This window comes from Somniosus microcephalus, chromosome 9 (genome assembly GCF_052327205.1).
Source record: "Somniosus microcephalus isolate GS21.2 chromosome 9, FLI_Smic_1.0, whole genome shotgun sequence".
In the NCBI taxonomy this organism is placed as follows: domain Eukaryota; kingdom Metazoa; phylum Chordata; class Chondrichthyes; order Squaliformes; family Somniosidae; genus Somniosus; species Somniosus microcephalus.
The window spans coordinates 161,437,525-161,457,654 of record NC_140995.1 but is presented as its reverse complement, the minus strand read 5'-3'; positions in this window follow the sequence as shown (position 1 = coordinate 161,457,654).

The following is a 20,130-nucleotide window of genomic DNA, read 5'->3' as shown; positions in this document are numbered from 1 at the left end:
GAATTTGAAGGCAGCTCGGGGTCTGGCACTGGCCACAGCTGCTGCAGGCTCCTCTGCCATCCTGTATGGTTCGTTTGGAAGCCTTCAGAGGATGCAGTGCTTGCTATGGACCTTGAAAGCACCACGTATGATGACATCATACTGTGGGGCTTTCTGACTAGAAATGGACAATTAGCACCCTGCCCAAATGCTGGGAATTAATTGGCCGCTTGAGGGAAAATTGCGTGGAGCTGGCTGACGCATTTTTTTGTGTGTCAGAACCCCACATTCGGGGGAATCCGACCATTTTCCACACAAGCCACAAAATCGGGCCCAATAACTTCATCCGGTTGCTGGTCACATCGCAGCGTTCAGCCACCATAAGCACAGTAAAGTAATGTACACTAACTGTGTTGCAACTGGTCCCTTGGATATCTTTTAAACCCAACAAAAGTAACAATAAAAAGTTACAAATAACAGACTAAGATATTAAACCATCGGGGAAAAACTGCATATGACACAGCTCGAGGTAGCGGCTGTATTATTTAACCGTGGGTCTGCTATTTATCGAGGAGGCAGGATTACAAACACAATGGGCTTCTTGTTCTTTCATCCGGATGCTTCTTATTCAGCTATTTGCATGCAGAAGGCAGGGCCATTTGGAAGGGAGCAGCTAAAGCTCATGCTTACGGCAGATACACTAGTGAAGCCTGGAGAAATGCTAAATGGATCCAATAAAGCACTCATGTTGCCAATTGACCTGGGGACCTTCAGGTCTATTGCAAACACACACAAAGGCATCTAACACACACTCAGAAAATGCCATGGTAAAACACAAACCCATTTGCTGTTAGGTGTTGTCATTACACATTTGTCATGAAAAAGGAAAACATTTATACCCAGCCAAAGTGAAAATGGAAAAAAAAATGTGCTGCTTGTGGTGAACTTAGTAACAGTTAGAATCCTGCTTTAATACATTGGCAGAATTTTCGCATCAGATCTGGGCTGGTCACTCACTCGCTCCCTCGGATTTTTATTGTCTTTGTGACAGTCAAATAGATAAGGATCAAAATCGGATATTGCAAGTGTTTTTGAGACATTCTCGAGATGTGGTAGATGAGTTTTTAATTTTAGTGAATTGGCAGAAATCTAATACCAGATTGACACTGTTTTTAAAAATCAGTTCAATACGCAATACAAACATGAGAATTTTGGTGAAAATGCTGATGGACCAATTTCTCAGATTATATTGTATAAATACTAACTGCTACTGAGGGTGGTGGTTCAATGTATGACCCGAAAATGGCAGTCAATATTTCTTTTAATAAATTGACCTTTCAACTCTGCTGCAATTTTCTTAGGCCACATAAGCAACTTATTGACATTAATTTTTCAGCTGAGAATATATATTACAAGCATTACAAATGGAATTCCATAGTTACCAGTAAAATATGAATTTATGTAACTGGTGCGAAGATATTGTTGATGTGCTAGATCAATGATAACACATGCTATTATGACAACAGTTTTTTCACGTGGGGAAAGATTTTCTCTGTATGCAATTTGGGAGCAAAATTGTAAATATTTTCTGTATAAACACATACAAATCGAGTGCAAGCAGCATACAGTGGAAACCTTCCTCCATGGTGTGATAACAACACCTATAGAACAAAAATTGTCAGCTTGTTGGTCAGGATTGCCCCAGACAGCCTCAATTGTGGATATATTGATCGTCACTCAGTATTGAGCAGATCGCAGCCTCCGTATCTGAATGAAAGTCTCAAGTGTTACATCTGGGAAGATATGTAAACAACTCCATCAAAACACAGTCACAAGTACTAATCCAAACAGACCAGAAAGTCCCAGTTTTGAGCCCCTGCTTGCACTGAGCTAGCTGATCTGAGCCAGGCAGCAGTTCTGCTGCTACAACTGGCCTCGTCCACCTTGGGCTGGAGGAAATAAAATCAGCCAGTTGTTCCAAATACCATCCAGTGGACGTCGGTTGAGGATGGGATTAGACTTAGTTATGTTGCCCTCCATGGTTGAACAGCTGGCCAGTATTCAGGGTATTAGCTTACACGTGACACTTAGATGAAATATCATGGGGCTGCCAGGACCTGTGGAATTGGGCCCAGCAAAGGTCAATGGGAAAAAACATTGAGAATAAAAATGTTTAAAAGTGATTCCGTTCCATTAGTATTAGTGTTATAAATTGAGTATATTCTTCAAGGACAAACTGAGGCAAATAGGTAGAAAATTAAGGTCAGTAGGCCCATAATTTCTCCACCAGCACTCTTTGTGGGTGCCACTCATCACTGGCATACCCAATCAAGGAATTAGCCCTGTATATCTAATTTAATAGCAGAAATTATATCTAATCTTATCATTTTAATTTGACTTACTTAGCTAAGATATGGGCTAAAGAGAATACATAATGCGAAGCTGTGAGGTGTGGTCTGTATTACCACTTGTGACATTGACAAGAACTCATGAATGACTAGTTAGCAGATTAACCCACTTGCGGCATATAATAATCCAATGTTCCATCATCAATCCTCTTAAGTTTATTTTGTTGGTGGTGTTGTGTTTTTCACGCAATAAATACCATTTGGTGCTCTTTTGGTGTACAGCTCTCAGAAGCTAGCTACAGAGTAACATTTGCCTCCCCACCTTCTCAGTTAGAGAATGGTGTGTGAAGTGGAGGGACCTTAACACAATTTAAATTCATTACTTTCAGTTTCAGTACAAATGTTATTCACCGCAAAATTATGGTCAGCAGTGGGATACAAAAGATATCTCCATTGGTAAGGTTGAAATTGACTCAGTTCATTCATAAATTATTGTTCCATCTCAGTTGTGGAGAGTGACATATTTACCTCTTATTTTCCTTGGGCATAAAGGATTATCTGGGCACAGTGCATAGAAATAAATCAAGCAAGGAGGCCCATAATGAAGCTCACCCGATTTTCCATGCATCAATTTAAATAGACAGAAATTTGGGCAGGTTCTGTTACATACATCCTCACCCAACTTTCTTCTATTCACTGTGCCCGGTTGCTCTTTTGCCACCCAATGGCAATATGAGAAAATCTGCCCATATTGCTTTCAATTAAATATCATCAATTGTTTTTGAGCTATGAGTGGACCTTTGTTTATATACATTAAAAATATTTTCAGATTTATCGTTGTGCATAACATAGGTATCTGGTATAACAACAGTTGGTGTGCAGGAGCTAAGCAAGAGGAATTGCAGAATTTAATTTGCTTCAACACAAATACCTCTGATTTTTTTTTAAATTATGGTGCCAATGTCTTTAAAATGTCTTTAAAAATTAAGGTCCCTCAAGTACCCTGGTTCTCCGCATACTTTTCCTCTCTGGAGTAATTTCCAAGTGGGTCTTTTGCTGTGCTGTGGAGTTGCTAGTGGAGCATGTCTTTATTTATGCATTAACCTTGTGACATAAAGCTGCATAGCAACTAGGAGCAGTCAGGGTGTGAAAAACAAAATGACCAGCTTTGAGGAGTTAACTCATTCAATACTCATTTATTTTCACTTTGTGCAGGTTAGCATATTTGTAAAGGGTTTAGATATAACATGAAACATGGATCAATAGTTCCTATATTACAACAGTGACTACACTTCAAAAAGTACTTCATTGGCTGTAAAGCGCTTTGGGACGTCCAGTGGTCATGAAAGGCACTATATAAATGCAAGTCTTTCTTTTCAATGGCATACTTCACAAAGTGACATGTATATTCCAATGAAAATATCCATATATACTAATCTTTGGTCTACCAATTGCATGTGTTTGATTATTTTACAACCAGAATCAGGGCATCGCTTGTTAATAATAATTTTAATTTTTGTCAGACATTAAAGTAGATATTAAAAGTTAGACACAATATTATTTTTAATTGAGGATACCTTGCAGCATTTACTCAGTCCTCCTACGGTGCTTCCTACATTACAACAGTGACCACACTTCAAAAAAAGTACTTTATTGGCTGTAAAGCTCTTTGGGATGTCCGGTGGTCATGAAAGGCGCTATATAAATGCAAGTCTTTCTTTCTTTTTCATGGTTCATACAAACTATTCCACAATACTCAAGTACTTTATTTCTATGTGGTTCTGTATGTTCTCCTCTTCCTTTTCTCAGATCTTCCTGGGCCATCCATGATTCATTAACCAAGAGGGAAGGCAGGACAACCCTCTTGGAACTCTGCCAAAGCGCTCTGTCATCGGTCACTAGTAGATGCACAAAAAGTAGTGGACAGAGACTCTTATGCCTGTATTCTCCAATCAGGCACGAATCCGATGGGAAAAAGGAAAAAATAGTGATTTATACCTGCCCCACTGTAATTTTTGGGATCAGACTCATAGGCTGCGATTTTACTTACTTCGGTGGGTCCGTGGTGGGCGACATCGGTGGCAGGTCCCAACCCCGCTGCTGGCTCCATCCCGCTCTGTGAAATGAATTTCCCGTGATTGGGCTTGTTAAGCCCGCCCAGTGCATTTCCCAGCCAATTAGAGGAAGCGGGTCTGGTGATGTCATTTGATGACGCGTCATCAGCCGGTATCCTTAAAGGGGCCATGTCCAAAAATTATTATGACATTTGTGCTGTCAGTGTTCTACAGCATTGAGGTGCTGCAAACACTGACAATGACTGCAAAAAGGCAAAAAGGGCTGCCCCCAGGCTCTCCCATGACTCACTCCATATGCTTACGGTGGGAGTCACATCACGCAGGGCAGTCCTCTTCCCTTCCCAGGGGCGGAAGAAACCTCCCCAGGAGATCAACACAGCCTGGTTGCACATTGCAGAGGAGGGCACAAGCAGGGATGTGGTCAGGAGGACCTAGGTGCAGTGCCGCAAATGTTTCAATTATCTCAGTAGATCACGAAACGTTACTACAAAGCCACACTCAACCTCATCCTGCTGTGCCTCTCATCACATTCCCATCACTCTGCCTTCCCTACACAACTCCTGCACATCCTCACTCACATAAACTTAGCTTACACCTCCACCCATCCCTCTCTATCTGTATTATCACTTCCCCATCTCACTAGCCAACCCTCACACTCACCCTCATCATAATGCAATCATACCAACTAACAACACACAAGGGTAGGCACTTGGGTGTTTTATCCAATTTTTATGTAAAGTTTCTGTTAATGCGGTGTCAAACATTGAAACCTTTATTTTCAACACTTTGAGTTCTTGGACAGATTTGTGTGCACCTTTGGGAGTGGCTTAGTGAGTTGCAGTGAATGGTGAGACATAACGGTACCCTCCGCAATGGTGATGAGTGTGAAAGGAATGGCTTGGGCATTGTAGGGATACTGTATGGTGTTGGTGTGGGGTGGTGCCAACCTGGCGCATCATGTGGCAGCCAGGGTGTACAGCATCAAGTGAAGTAAATCTGGCCATGATGAGGCCATCCCTGGCCTCCCGGGCAGCAATGTGGTTGGGTGCTGATGCTCTCTGTCCTGTGCAGCGTCAGGTGATTGCGGAGAAGGCTGGTGTTGTTGTTGGTGCTGCTGGTGTTGGGGCTGCTCGTGGTGGGATTATGAGGACCAAGGTGAGAGAGTATAAAGGGCACCCATGCTGATGGAATAGAAGGCAGGTGAAGTAGAGATGACAGAAACGATCTGTCAATGGTGAGTGAGGTAATGAGATCAGGCTGGATGGAGACTTGTGTAAAGACTTTCAGCTTGGTGAATCTGTTGTTGAAATGCAGTGAGGAAGAGTTTGTGGCTGAGGGAAGATATCTCTGTAAGGTGGGAGCTTTTACTTTACATTTGAAGCTGTCAACTCAACAGTTGATTCAGTGGCCACTGAACTCCCGCCTCAGCTTGACAGACGTGGTCCATGACCAGCGTGGACCCTGTGGGCGAGCTGTCAAATGCAAAAGGTGAGCTGAAAATCATTCTTAAATGGCTCTAAACAAGCCAGTAATTTCCTGAGTTGGGTCCCCCACCACTGCGCGTTGGGTCTGCTCAGTGCTGACAGACCCGACATTGGGAAAGGTGCGTGGCAGCGGGTTCACAGCGGGGTCCCGAACCGCTGTGAAAAAAACACTTTCCCACCCGACCCACCACTGATCACGCCTGCTGACCCTCCGTGAAATTCTGGCCAATATATTGTGGCACGCTTCAGGCATTAAAACAAACACTTCATTGGGAGCTTGTCCAATTTGGAGCAGGAAGTAATGGCTATTGCAGGATGTAAAGCCCTGTTGTAGCTTTAAGGGGTGGACATCATCAGTACTGCTCAAGAAAAAATAAAATCAGGAGATTGTTGAATGGAGGAGATCTGCAAGAGGGCAGGGAGCACCAGGTTCTCTAATGGGCAGTTCTCTAACTGCTGCATGAAGTAAGGCAAAGGAGGCGATACTCTTGGACATGGAGCACTGCAGGACTCTGAAGACATTTGCCCAGGGTCAATGACAGGAGATTGCTCGGACAGTAAGTGCCAACTCCAACACCCTCCACTCAGTCAGGCAATGCCAAAAGAAACTTAATGATCTTGTCAGCTCAGTCAAGCTAAGAGAATCCATCCACAACCTGCAAGAAAACAGTGTATGAAGCACGCCTGCCACTTACAATAACCTCCCCCTCATACTCTGTTAAAGCAGTTTAGTAGCTTACCACGAATGCCCATGAAATTGTGCCATGCCCTTGACACCCCCAGCTTTCACCTGGAAGTGTTTCTTCACTCACATCCTTATGTGCATTCATCCCGAGAAAAGCCTCACATGAAATGCAATTGCTTGTTGCATACAACTGTCATTGCACCCATTATGGGCTGCATGGAAGTACCTGGGTTTTACTGCATGTTATAGTAACAAAGGCACGTTTTCCCTTTCTGTATTCTTTTTCAAGGAGAAGACAGCCCATAACACTAGAAAGAGAGCTGCGACAGGTGGCAGCCCCGCAAACCTCTGATGTCTCACCCCCCTATAAGGAACAGGTGCAACAAATACTGAGGCTGGAGGCCAGACAAGGTGTCAGAAATGGGAAAGTAGGGAGACATATGCTTGCTGTGGGGTGATCGTGAGCATCTACTCTCTTCCTTTTCATGTTATTGTACCTTGAATCAACTGTCAGTAAACCATATCATGAAACCCTCATATCACTCCTTCTACTGTGTTACATATGAACTCTGCTCATCAAGAAACCATTATACCTTCTTTTCCTTTTGTACATGTTGCTAAGGAAGAACACACAAACCCCAGGACATCAAGTCCTGCCAACAATTCAAAGCAATCGCTGTCACTCACTCTATCTCTCCTAAACACCAGGGGGGCGATTTTGCCAGTCCTGGGGAAGCAGGTTTGAAGGCGGGACTGCCGGAAAAATGGCAGAAAATGGGAGCGGGTACCCATCCCGTCCCAACCCGCCTCCGTGCCATCATCCCAGGAGGCGGGTACCCGACCCGCGCTGGGTCCCGTCTCCTTGAGGCAGGAAGGGGATTACAGCCACTTATCTGCCTGTTAACAGGTAGTTAACAGGCAGTTAAGAGGATTATCTCCATTTTTCCAACAGAAGTGCGGGCTTCCCGACATCGGAAAACCCCGCCAGGGTCAGCGAGGTGAGCAGTGGGTCTGCGGGGGTGAGAGGGGTCGAAAAGTCCGCTGTGGAGGTGAGTGACAGGTGCAAGTGTGGAGAGGTAAATACATGAGGTGAGTGAAAAGTCTTAGAAAAAGTTTCCTTACCTTTGTTTCTTCCTGCAGACTTCAATCATTGGGGATCCGGAGGCTCCAGCATCTCCACGCCAGAGATGACAGAATGGCTGCTGCATTCTCTGATGCAACAACCAGCTGCTTTCTGCTCAGGAAATATGTTTGATGAGTCTTGAGTACAAAAACTCACCAAACAACAGAGAATGTCAGTGTTTGACAGCTTCTCAAAGCTGTCAAACGATGACAATTCATCCGTCAAAATTTTTTGACAGATGAAACGTCATACGCTGATGTTCTCTGTAACCGGCTTCCCCTTAGTTGGCCTGCTAAACCCGCTAGGGGAAATAGCGTGGGTTGGCCAGACGTCAATGGAGGCGGGACTGAAACGTGACAAGCAGCAGTCCCGCCTTCAACGCGCCACCATTGGCAAAATCACCCCCATGCTCAGAGAGGGAGCCAGAGGGGAGTTCATTGGGAGACACACAGAGCACAAGTGAATAGAAGGAACTGGTAGTGGCTTATGAGGAAGAAGATATTTCTGGTCTGAGAGTCATATTCCATAGCCCCTCAGCTGAAGGGCCTGCAAATCAGGACCTCAAAGGTTCTGCTTTTAAAAGAACCAAGCTGGCTGAGCATCAAACATTGGTGAAGACATTGGAGGGTGTACCAAATGTGTTGCAGATGGCAGGGCAGGAACAAGTGTCCACTAAAAACGTGCATAGGACATTGGAGAAAGATTCCATTATTCAGCATGTGGCTGCCCAAGGGAAATCTGCAGCAGAGGCCCCCATAAGAGTCTGTGTTTCTTCCTTGGATGCTCTGACTACTGCCATTGAGGCCTGAAGCCCAGGAGGAAGAGGACCATCTTTTCCAGCCTCCAAAGAATTGGGGGTGAGTTACAGATGAGCATCACTGCTGATGGGGCTTTGCTGATCGCATTGGGATCATTAGGTCTGCTTTCCCACAGTTTATTTTCCATAGTTAGCCCTTTACTAGTGGGATGATAGGAATAGGCATAGATTGATGGTGCTGACTCTCAGAATGGAAATACATACAGCCCCCCTTCCCCACCTCCACCCCACCCCACCATGCCTCTCAATTGCCAGAAAGGATACAGGGCCAGGCTATCCATGCAGCAGCACAGGAATTGCAGCCTGCAGCAAGTCCATCTCCGGACTTAGCTACCATGAGACGAGGTGTACCTCAATTCTGGGAGAGTTAAATTGTATTACAGCAGCCAGCCACCTCATGTATTTAGGGTTTGTATGGTGGTAAGAAGCAGCAATCACCCACACACAATATGGGTTTTCATTAAAATAGCAGAGTTGTTGTCTGTGCAAAAAAAAATTTTGCACATGTTTCGAATTAGTTTTCACCAGCTGTGTGAATGGGAGCTTAGTGTGTTATTGCACGTCTGTTGATGATGGCACCTTTGTGGAGGGAAGGGGAAAATTTAGACTGGACTGTTAATGCAGATGTGGGAGTAAAGAGACCTCAGTATGGTAGTGTGTAAGAATAAAAATATATGTTTTGTATGTGTGATGGACGCGAGACTATTAATATAAGATGTATGTAATAAAGATAAATTTGATGTGTATGGATCTCCCCTGGGTAAGGCAACGGTGCGAAACTTAACAAAGGAAACCTGCATAACAGGATAACTCCCCACAGAGACACCATCGAAAACCCATCGAAAATCCATCGAAGCTCACCATCGAAACTCAAGAGCCACTAAAAGGTGTCAGCAAATAATTAACTTAAGCAAGAAATGGCACCAGCCGCTGCAGACAGACACATGTTCAAAGGAAAGCCAATCAAGAACTGCCATGAATCTAAGACCCAATCCTGGGGTCTTAGCAATTTAGACTAGAGACAATGGACTTAAAAAGATATAAAACAAGGAACCCAATGGCTCTTGCTCTCTCTCTCTCTGGACGACCATACAGAAAAGCAAGAAGCCCTCCCTCTACAGACCAGACCAAGAAGAAAGGAAAAAGGCCGCGTGCATTGCTTGACTCAGGGAAGTACAAGTCTGCGTAAATCTAACCCATTACCTTATGTGTTGTAATCGAGTAGAGTCCATAAATACCAGTAGGCTATTGTTTTGATGTGCATGAGTGTGTGTGTTTAATAAACTTGCATGAGTGTGTGTGTTTAATAAACTTGCATGAGTGTGTGTGTTTAATAAACTTATTCCAAATTGTTTCAAAAGAATCGGTCTTGCTGTCAATTTAATGCCAGTTGAAATAAAAAGCTTACAAGTGGCACAAATGTCGCTTACAGTTGGCACTAGGTTGCCCTCTGTATCCTCTTCATGTTGCTGCTACTCCTGTCTCTAATCCCCTTACTATCACTTGGGCCTACTTTCTTCATGTAACACAAAACCACAAGCAATGAGACCCTAATTGCAGGATAACCCCAAATCAATCTAGGCATCTGAAGCAGAGCTTCAAAGAAATATTCAATATTCTCAATTATCACTTCATTTATGTGAAGAAGAAATCAAAACAACAACAACAGCAACAACATCTTGCATATATAGCACCTTTAACGTAGTAAAACGTCCCAAGGTGCTTCACAGGAGCGATTATCAAACAAAATTTGACATCGAGCCACATAAGGAGATACAGGAAACTCTTTGGTATCCGGCACCAACGGGACCAGGATGGTGCCGGTTGATTAAAAATTCTGGATGACAGAGAGGGTTATCTACCGAGGCTATTTTTAACAAACAAAAATTTTTAAAAATCAAGAAATGTGCAGTATACAGTAATTGGACTTCCAACAGCGCCAAGAAGCCGAGTAGTGGCAGTTTGGAGAACTACCCCTACTGAAATGTGCAAATAATAGGGTAATAATAATGGGGGATTTCAACTTCCCCAATATTAACTGGGATAGTCAAAGTGTGAAAGGCTCAGAGGGTGTAGAATTCTTAAAGTGCATCCAGGAGAGCTTTTTGAGCCAGCATGTAGAAAGTCCTACAAGAGAGGGGGCGGTACTGGACCTAATTCTAGGGAATGTGGCCGGCCAAGTGGAAAAAGTGCTAGTAGGTGAGCACTTTGGTGATAGTGACCATAATATGGTAAGATTTAAGGTGGTCATGGAAAAGGACAGGGATGGGCCGGAAATAAAGGTTCTAAATTGGGGGAAGGCCGATTTTAATAGGATAAGGCAGGATCTGGCCAAAATGGACTGGGATCAGCTACTTGTAGGAAAATCCGCATCGGAGCAATGGGAGGCTTTCAGAAGGGAGATTGAGATCATACAAGGGCAACATGTTCCCATAAAGGTCAAGAGTGGTTCCAAAAACCACAGGGAACCGTGGATGTCAGGGGATATACGGGAATGGATTAGGAAAAAAAGGAGGGCTTTTGGTAGATACAAAAGGCTAAAGACGGAGGAAGCCCTAGAGGAGTACAAAAAGTGCAGGGGGATACTTAAAAAAGAAATTAGGAGATCAAGGAGGGGCCATGAAATAACACTGGCGAGCAAAATAAAGGAAAATCCGAAGATGTTTTATAAGTATATTAAGGGTAAAAGGATAACTAGGGAAAAAATAGGGCCCATTAGGGACAAAAGTGGCAATCTGTGTGTGGAGCCGGAAGATGTAGGAGGGGTTCTAAATGAATTTTTTGCATCTGTTTTCACTATGGAGAAGGACGATGTAGACATAGAAATAGGGCGGGGGGACTGTGATATGCTCGAACATATTAACATCGAGAGGGAGGAGGTATTGGCGGTTTTAGCTGGCCTAAAAATGGATAAATCCCCAGGCCCGGATGAAATGTACCCCAGGCTGCTGTGTGAGGCAAAGGAGGAGATTGCGGGGGCTCTAACACATATATTCAGGACCTCTCTGGCCACAGGGGATGTGCCAGAGGACTGGAGAACCGCTAATGTAGTACCATTATTCAAGAAGGGTAGTAGGGAAAAACCGGGGAACTACAGGCCAGTGAGCCTAACATCAGTGGTAGGAAAATTACTGGAAAAAATCCTGAGGGACAAAATTTGTCTCCACTTGGAGAGGCAAGGATTAATCAGGGATAGTCAACATGGCTTTGTCAAGGGAAGATCATGTCTGACTAATTTGATTGAATTTTTTGAGGGGGTGACTAGGTGTGTGGATGAGGGTAACGCAGTGGATGTGGTATACATGGATTTCAGTAAGGCCTTCGATAAAGTCCCGCACAGGAGACTGGTCAAGAAGGTAAGAGCCCATGGAATCCAGGGTGCCTTGGCACATTGGATACAAAACTGGCTTAGTGGCAGAAGGCAGAGGGTGATGGTCGAAGGTTGTTTTTGTGACTGGAAACCTGTGGCCAGTGGGGTACCACAGGGATCGGTGCTGGGTCCCTTGCTGTTTGTGGTCTACATTAATGACTTGGATATGAATGTAAAGGGTATGATCAGTAAATTCGCGGATGATACTAAAATTGGTAGGGTGGTAAATAGCGAGGAGGGTAGCCTCAGTCTGCAGAACGATATAGATGGGTTGGTCAGATGGGCGGAACAGTGGCAAATGGAATTTAACCCGGAAAAGTGCGAGGTGATGCACTTTGGGGGGTCTAACAAGGCAAGGGAATACACAATGAAGGGAAAGACCCTAGGCAAGACGGAGGGTCAGAGGGATCTGGGTGTGCAGGTACACAGATCCCTGAAGGCGGCGGAACAGGTGGATAAGGTGGTAAAAAAGGCATATGGGATACTTGCCTTCATTAGCCGAGGCATAGAATATAAGAGCAAGGAGGTTATGATGGAGCTGTATAAAACACTGGTTAGGCCACAGCTGGAATACTGTGTGCAGTTCTGGTCGCCACACTACAGGAAAGATGTGATCGCGTTAGAGAGGGTGCAGAGGAGGTTCACCAGGATGTTACCAGGGCTGGAGCGCTTCAGCTATGAAGAGAGACTGGGCAGATTGGGTTTGTTTTCCTTGGAGCAGAGGAGGCTGAGGGGGGACATGATTGAGGTGTACAAAATTGTGAGGGGCATAGATAGGATGGATGCTGAGGAGCTTTTCCCCTTAGTAGAGGGGTCAATAACTAGGGGGCATAGATTCAAGGTAAAGGGCGGGAGGTTTAGAGGGGATTTGAGAAAGAACTTTTTCACCCAGAGGGTGGTTGGAGTCTGGAACTCACTGCCTGAAAGGGTTGTGGAGGCAGAAACCCTCACAACATTTAAGAAGCATTTGGATGAGCATTTGAAATGCCATAGCATACAAGGCTATGGGCCAAATGCTGGAATATGGGATTAGATTAGACAGGGCTTGATGGCCGGCATGGACACGATGGGCCGAAGGGCCTCTATCCGTGCTGTATTACTCTATGACTCTATGACTATGACTCTATGACTAACTTGGCCACCGCGGGAGACTCGGACTCGGCAACATTTCCGGCTATTGAGGTGTTGTTTTCGGAGTATGAATTTTGCTGGTTAATAGAGAATTCCGGATATTTAGGTGCTGTTTAAACGAGAGTTTCTTGTATTAGGGCAGGTGACCAAAAGCTTGGTCAAAGAGGTAGGTTTTAAGGAGCGTCTTAAAGGAGGAAAGAGAGGGAGAGAGGCGGAGAGGCTTAGGGAACGATTAAAATCGGGGATGCGAAAAAGACCAGAATTGGAGGATTGAACTTGATTCTGCTGCTTTTGGAAGATTAAGCAGAATATGGAAGGCTTAAGATATTTTGGTACAAACAAAGGCAAGAGTTTAGGAAGCGATGGTTATCCTCATATCATTATACAGATCTAAGTGCTTAAATATGAGAAAAGTTGATGAATAAAAGATTCTAACAGCAGAGTTGAGCTGGTTGAGAGAAATACTGGGAATATCCAGGATCGAAAGAATCAAAACTGATATAATATGAAAATGACTTGGACAGGAAACCACGCTTATCTAGAAGATCCACAAAAGACGACTGCAATGGTTTGGGCACATTTCAAGAATGGAAACAGTTCATGGATCTCATACAGAGGTGCACGGAACAAGAAGCTGAGGAAGATCAAGGAAGGGTTGGATAGATAATGGCAAGAGTGACATGTCGCAGAGCTACAGATGACTAAAGCGGCCAGACTAGTTCAGAACTGACGATAGTGGAGTGAATTCATTCAGCCCCATCGTCGCTGCTGAGCTGACAGATGGGCATTTAGTAGAAGTAGTAACAGTAGTAGTATGTCATTCTACCAGAATTCAGCTTGTGTCCTTGAATACCGGACATGTGTCATGGCTGCACAGAGCCTTGAGACCTGCTTTTCTGGCTCAAAATATGCTGGTACAATGGGCTGCCTTAAAATGAAAGCTTTGCTGGACGCTGAGAGACTGGAATTCTTTCCTGTTGAGATGGCTATTGAGCAAGAGAGCATATAGAGCCACATGGCCCGGAACTTGCGGAGGGTAATAACAGCGAACGAACAGCATTCAAGGTTACTACCCCTTTGAAACTGACCACAACTTCAGGATTTAGCGCATGCGCATCCTAACGGGGAAATCCTGAAGTTGCAGTCAGTCATTCACTGCTCCGACACTGGCTGCCCTGTGGATGCCCCCCCCCCCCCATATCTGGCAATCAGTGTAACCAGGGAAATCAGTGAAACTGACAAAAACGTCGGCTTTTCCGCAGTAGTATCATTGTTAAATACCCGTTAAAAGTTAGACCTTGTTGGATTAGGTGTAACTGGGGTTTTAACAGCGTATTCACTGCTAAACAAATGTTATAGCCCCGAAAAACTAATTTAAATTTTGTGGAGTGTCAAATTTCTCCATTATAATAAAAATGACAATTTTTAATAAACTTTTTTTAAAAATTTAAACGTTTGTTCATATTTATTTCTGGTTTCCATTTTTCCCCATGGGAGAGCCCAAGCTTTGTTTTGCTCTCTATAACATTTTTTAAAAGTCAGAATAAAACCAACTTCTTCACTTCCTGCTTCCCTGTCTGTGAGAATTCTGCATTGTGATCGGCTGTTTAGATAGCTGGCTGCTGTCACAGCGAAGCGCGCTATGGGATTCCCACTTATACTTCACTGATCTCAACTGCATGTCGAAAAAGGCAAACTTCTCACCACAGAGATCACAAAATCTTTGTGGGCAGCTTTCTTCGGGGCCAGCGGCAAACGCCTTTGCTTCGCTGCTGACCGCAAATCCTGAGCCTAAAATATATGATTATTTGGGCCTTTAGAAGTCCTGCAACACTGTAAAATTGCTATACCTAGTCTTGCTGTCATGATTGTCCATCGGGGAGGAGTTGAAATTGGTTGCTCTAGCAAACACTGTCTTTGCGTATAGCTGATTGGTGTATTGCTACTTATGTTCTCACGGGTAGCCTGAAATAAGCCTGTAGCATAAAAGTTAAGAGGGGTTACGACCTTAACAGGCACTAGCAGTTCGGTGCATCTGGTGGAGGTAGGCTCTCGGTTCACTTACAGTATGTGGCATAGTTCATTGATAGCCTCCTTGATAAAGCGCTGTTCCTCTGCCTGTATATTCTGGTGTGGGAGCACCAACAATTGGGTGCCATACACCTCTGGTGCTGCCTAAGCCTAGCTTCTTTCGATTGCTCCTCCTTTACTTCTAAAAAGCAAAGAGACAGGAGAATTCATCATCGAAAATTGTGCCCATAATCTGAAATGATTGGGAGGAGAGTGGGAATGATATCCCATGATAGAAAGGCAGATGTCAAAGTGGTTAACAACAACAAAAAAAACAGAAGATCCCAAATACCAAGTCTGAAATAAGCTTTAACCTGATTCTATCACTGTTGACTCTTTAACTTCTCTACCGCCTGAAAATGAAACTATCACTCCAAAAATATCCCGACCCTAACCACTTTTTAACCATCTAAAGTAAATAAAGAAAAGTCATTACAAGGATGGCCCAGAAATTCGGGTCTCCACGGGTGAGTATGCATGGGGTACTCACCCGTAAGCCCAATGGAAGTGCCGGTTTCGTGCATGCACTGTGCATGCGTGGGAAACCGGCACTTCCGTTCCTCTGAACGAAGGGATCAGAAGTCGCACGCGTGCGCCGGAGAGGCAGCGCGTGTACATTCAACTTACCTTTTTTTTGCAGGTATTTCCGCGAGGGTACGTCTCCAGAAGTTAGACATGTAAAAAGCAGTCGCAAGGCCTGCTTTTTACAAGGTAAGTGGTGAATTAATTAAAATTAAACATTTTTTCCACAGGTTTATTATTTTTAAATACTTTAAAGAAAGGTAAGTTTATTTTTAGCCCCGTTAGAAAATGTAATTAATTTTTTCAAAAATTTAAATTATTGTTTAAAATAGTTATTTCATGTAATTTATACTTCATTTTTAAAATGTGATTTAAAAAAAATTTATTTGAAGATTTAGTGATGTTTTGGGGCTTATAGTATTTATAGGTTTGACAGGTCCTGTCAAACTTATGAATGAAGCATTCCCTGCTACCATTGGCTCTCCATGGCCCACATGATCCCAGGGGGCACATCGAACTAACTGCGCCCCTGGGATACGCAAGCACCCGCGGGAAGCCCCCGACCCGAATTTCTGGGCCAATGTGTGATTTTTGCATCTTTATATTCTCATATCTAAGTAAATATCAGTTGAGGCCTTTACTATTATCTTAAAAGGTAAAATCCATAAACTATGCACAAGAAACAAAAGAGTGAACAATCCCATATGACAACATTATTGCTGAGCATTATCGTCCTCATATCTTCTACCTCTGGAGCACACTGTACAACATCAGACACATCAGTATTGGAAAAAAAGCTCAGTTATTCCAGGTGTTCCCAGCAGTGATGCAAACATCCTCAATAGTCTGCAGGACAACAAAAGGGCTTTATAAATAAATGCACACACACTCTTACACTAGGTTTGAGCTTCAGCACTTCAGGTATTATTCAGACAGTCAAAGCTTATCTTTCCCTTCAGAAAGCCCAACCAACTGAGGAAAGGTAACATTGGGATGAGCATTTGACGTCGACCATCCCAAATAAAATGCATCCAAACTAAATCCCAAGGTGCACATCAAATTCTCATTCCCAATATGTTTTCTATTTAAAATGATTTGTAAAGTACACGCTTATTCCATGCTGGATCCACAGGAATTGCCCTGGCAACACAGTGTTTCACGAGCAAATGTGAATTAAAACCATTTTCATGGATAAGCACATCGCTTGAAAAGATAATCTTAGTTTCAAAACATCCACATTGTCTGCAGCTCAGTAATCGTGCAATAAAAATGCTGTTTCTTGAATGAAATCTTAAGCACAAGCCAATTGCCCAGTGTAAATAACCTGATTAATCCCGTGTCTCAGGCAGCATGTGCAGAAAGGCTGATGACTTGATCAAAAGGGAAACTGAAGTGAGGTAACAAAAGGGGAAAAAAATATCCTCAGGTTTGAGGTCCACAGGAACCATGGTACAAATTAATTGTTTCTGTACTGTTCAGGCCTTCATCAATCAGATGTAAATTGCACTATGCATGACTGGCTTCCCTCTCCAGTCCAGTATTCCCTATAGAGAACCAGTGGCTGCCAACTGCTCCAGTGGCCCAGCAAAACAGCAGCAAGCCTGCTGACATCCTGGGGCTCTGACCACAAAACATGAAAGGACAGAGTGCACTTACAAGCAGAGCAGCAGGCGTTCTGCAGACAATGAGAGCTTATGAGGCAGAGCCCAGGGGAGCATCTAATGAAGGACATCAGGAACAACATAAATAAAATAACAAATCGGAAAGACTAGTAATTGCTCACACCCAAACAAAGATCTCCACAGACTCCTGTGATAGCAAGGTAATTAGAACGGTGTCGTCCAGACTCTCCATAGCACAGAAGAATTCCATTCTGTTTTGCAAAGAAGATTGAAGCACAATATAAAGTGTTGTCAATTCTGTTTCATTTTAAAACAATAACAGCATTTATTAGGTATGCTGGGTTATTTTATACATTGGTTACTCCAGAGCACCAAGTAATTGTATCATATTTGTACATGTATCTTAACGCAGTGAATGATGAAATGTTGCGTGTGTAAGTGTATTTTCCATTGTGACTATTTAAGTAAGTCTGATAAGAACATTTCTGCAACTATCAATAAAAGGCTCAAACAAGTAATTGTTAATTTATCTCAAAACTACAGTGACGTATTTCACCTGAACTCGTATCATTGAGATTTGAATAATGTAGTGATTATATTTATCCTACAAAGGAAACTTCAGCTGTTCAAGGGCAGTGTTAATGAGCTGAGTCATGGAGGAGGAGGACACTGGTTCACGTTTGTGGTTTTCCTGACTGCGAGTTCCAGACCTCCACTGTGCTGTCGGGGGTTAAATGCTAGGCTAGTCATTTACCCTCAGGGTCACACTCACACACGTCCCAATGCCTTGCAGCTGGGAAATGCTGAATGGTACAGAGTCACCTCAGGAAAGTGAGAGAATATTAAATTCTAAACGATGGGGCGATAAGTAAATAAACATAGAACTGCTCTGAAGACATTTTAAGCCAAAGTGGTGTTTTGTTCTGCTTTTACTGGCTATTAAAATAATGTGTGGATATATCAGCAGGTTTCTATTTGCCACATTTATTATTCAGTCTTCTAAAAATTGCATAGCAGCAGCTAAGCTTTCCCAGTTTTTTTTCTCCTTTCTATTTGCTTTGTTCAGTTTCTGAATTGTCAGCTTGCCACCATGAACTTCCAGTTTGAGAATATCAGGCAAGAGGGACAGAAGACTCCACAGCACCGGTCGTTATGCTGTGTGGGTTAGCCAGAGTTGAACACCAAACAGCCCCTTCCCCCACTTCCCTTCCCCTCCCCCACAACTAGCAGAGGATCTCTATTGAAGCTAAACAGAATTATAAGTTAATGAATCAGCCTACACCAAGTGAAATGAATACTTCATTCAGGAGATGGCAGAAGCTCAACAGACCAACATTTGAATATTGCCCAGTAGGTATTTTCATATTGCATCTTTGCAAGGATTATTGCTAGTTCCGAAATAAATGGCTGTCTGATAATTGTAGCAAGCAGGCACTGAACCCAAGTCTGAGTCCTATACCAACAGACATTCAGCTCATACTTCCCTTAGAAGCTGAATTCTATCCATCTTGATTGACATTCTCTGCGACTGTGACCATGGTGCAGTATCCCTCCTGTTGCAACTTGCTCTCTCTGCAGTGTATGACACAGTCATGACATTACCCCCCTCTAACATCTCTCTCCCATTGTCCAGGTCAGTAGGAGTGCTCTTGCTTGGTTCCACTCTTACCTATATGATTGTACCCAGAGCATCTCCACTAATGGTTTCTCTTCCTTGTTCCTCCCCACCAGCACCATCACTTCAGGAGATTCCAAAGATTCCAAGCTTGGCCACCTCCTCATTCTCACTTACACGCTGCTCCTTGGCAATTTCCTCCACAGACATAGGGTCAGCTTTCACTTGTATACCGATGACACCCAGCTCTATCTCTCCACCACCTTTCTTGACCCTTCCACTGCCTCTGCTATTAGCCTGCTTTTCTGACATCCAGTCTTGGATGAGCCATAATTTTCTCCAGCTAAATACTGGGAAGACTAAAGCCACTGTCTTTGGCTCCCACCACAAACTCTGTACCCTTGCCATTGACTCTTTTCTCTTCCTTGGCTATGGTCTCAGGTTGAACAAGACTATTTGCAATCTCAGTGTCCTGTTTCACCCTGAGCTGAGTGCCCTCTCCAACACTAAGACCAACTACCTTTCCCTCCGCAACATCACCCACCTTCACAATACCAGTCTATGTGTCACCGAAACCCTCAATCGTGACATTGTCACCTCCAGGCTCAATTCCTTCACTGTTACCCTGGCCAGCCTCCCACATTCCACCCTATGTAAACTATAGGTCACCCAAAACTCTGCTGTCCAATTCCTATCCTGCACCAAGTCCTACTCACCCATCATTCTTGTCCTCATTGACCTATATTGGTTCCTGGCCTGCCAATGCCTCAAATTTAAAATTCTCATCATTGTGTTTAAACGTCTCCATGGCCTCACCCTTCTGTATTTTCTCCAGCCATATAATGCCAACCCAAACTCTCCGTTTGTCTGACTCCAGCCTTTTATGCATGCCCCCCCGCACCCCACCACCTCCCCTCATCCTACTATTGGTGGCTGTGCTTTCAGTCGCCTAAGCTTCGTGCTCTGAAATCCCTTCCACTTTCCAATTCCTTCTCCTTCTTTGAACACTTAAAACCCACCTCTTTGACCAGGCCTTATTTCACCTGTTTTAATCTTTCCTCCTGGGCATGGTGTTTGCTTTTCCTTCCATCTCTGTGAAGTGTCTTGAGACATTTAAAAGGCACTATATAAATGTGAGTTGTTGTTATCAGTGGAGCAACGGCAGATAAAGGGAGGGGTAACTCTTTTGGTCCTGTTCTCCTCTTTTCTAGTTGATCAAAGTTTCACTTGTAACATCCATGGAGCTTCCCATGACTTCACAATTCTCTCTCCCATTTGGAGATAATAGA